Genomic DNA, 2,249 nt, shown 5'->3' with positions numbered 1-2,249 from the left:
AAGGGGTTGAAAGTTTGTATGAACATCAAATATTTTTTTGAGTGCGGGACTTGAATCTTTGTATAAAGGCATATTATAAGAATACAAGAAAAGTAATTTCAGCGTTTTTAAAAATTCATCCCTTAAAGGGTCAAATAGCGGTTGAAAGTTTGTATGGAGATCAAACATTTTTTTGAGTGCGGGACTTGAATCTTTGTATAAAGGCATATTATTCGAATATAAGAAAAGTAAATTCAGCGTTTTTGAAAATTCATCCCCCAAGGTGGTGAAAAAGGGGTTGAAAGTTTGTATTAAGACCAAATATTTTTATGAGTGTGGGACTTGAATCTTTGTATAAGGGCATATTATTAGAATACAAGAAAAATTATTTCAGCGTTTTCAAAAATTCATTCCCTAACAGGGTTAAAAAGGGGTTGAAAGTTTGAATCCATTACAAATGCTTTGAAACTTCTTAGAAAGGCATAATAGCCGATTACAAAAAAAAAGTAATTGAGACGTTTTTGAAAATTCAACTCGGGGGTTAAAAAGGGGATGAAAGTTTGTCTTGGCGTGCAAATTTTATTTTAAACTTTGCAAAAAGGTATTAAATTAAAAGAACAGAAAACTGATTTCAGCGTTTTTAAAAATTCATCCCGCAAGATGGTGAAAAAGGGGTTGAAAGTTTATGTGAAAGTCAAAACTATAAAATATTTTTGCGAGTGCGGGATTTGAATCTTTGTATAAGGACATATTATTAGAATACAAGAAAAGTAATTTCAGCGTTTTTAAAAAAATCATCCCTTTAAAGGGTTAAAAGTTTGTATAGGGTTCAAATTGTCTTTTAAGTTAGGAATTTCTTACTTCGTAAAAAGTTATTTCATTCAAAGAAAAGAAAACTAATTTCAGCGTTTTTAAAAATTCATCCCCCAAGGTGGTGAAAAAAGGGTTGAAAGTTTGTATGGAGATTACATATTTTTATGAGTGCGGGACTTGAATCTTTGTATAAAGGCAAATTATTTGAAAACAAGAAAAGTGATTTTTGCGTTTTTAATAATTCATCCCCTAAAAGGGTTAAAAAGGGGTTCAAATTTTATTTAATTCTAGGAACTTAAAACTTTGTTAAAAGGTATTATATTAAAAGAGAAGAAAACGAATTTCAGAGTTTTTGAGAATTCATCCCCTAAGGTGGTGAAAAAGGGGTTGAAAGTTTATGTGAAAGTCAAACATTTTTTTTGAGTGCGGGACTTGAATCTTTGTATAAAGGCATATTATTAGAATACAAGAATGTTCTAAGCTAATGTAGAATATAATAACCACCAACATACAAATCCACGCGTACGAAGTCGCGGGCAACAGCTAGTTGTTATATATTTTTAAATGTGACTTCTTTATTTTAGTTCACATTTATCAGCCTTTTGTCAATTTATGTTACTCTTTTTTTTTATCGGCATGACCTTTTGCACTGTTTTCAAAATATTCACATCGCCTCCTTCTACTTAATTTGTCCGAAGGCTAATTTTATTCTCGTCCCTTAGGTCGCTGATATCATTTGTCACAAAAAGCTTTCGAAAGTACAGCCCCAAACAATAAGTCCCTAGGAAAGTATCACATGTCGATAGTGTAGGTAGGTATAGACTCGGACACACAACACCAACTCTGTACTATATCAAGTCAAGTATAACAATTACTTCTTACTTACTTCTTACCAGACTTAAGAAGGAGGGTTATGTTTTTAGGGTACTGTAGTAAATTTTAGGACAATATTCAACTTGATTCGACCGAGCGAAGAGAGGTCCTAGTTACGGGGTCCCTTTGTTTCCCATAAAGTTTTAAGTCATTGTATTGTTTGTCATATTATCATTAGTGTTAAAACTGAATCCGTTAAATTTTCAGGAGTTTCGTAAGGGCCTATCCTAATCCCTAATCCTATAGATAGGTTAGGTTAGGTTATGTTTGTTTTATGGCAATCCTGAAAAGTGACGCGTTTCTCAGCCAAATGAATTATGACTAACGAAAATGCGGGCAAACAATACATTATGACTTAAAACTTTTTGGGAAACAATAGAGACCCCCTAGTTACATTTATATATGCAATTTTATACATTTCTAACGCCTACCATGCCTACATAAACTCGTCATATTGACTGAAGGCGACCGTTCCACGTTTAGGACCTGGCACGTAAGTATTTAACTTTACCCCTGTACGTGATAACAAGGCTACTTAGAAATCACTCTCGCAAACTACTACCTTGCATCTGTCTTGTTCAAAT

The sequence above is a fragment of the Cydia amplana genome, chromosome 8 (assembly GCF_948474715.1).
Source record: "Cydia amplana chromosome 8, ilCydAmpl1.1, whole genome shotgun sequence".
Taxonomy (NCBI): domain Eukaryota; kingdom Metazoa; phylum Arthropoda; class Insecta; order Lepidoptera; family Tortricidae; genus Cydia; species Cydia amplana.
This window is presented reverse-complemented; position numbering follows the sequence as displayed.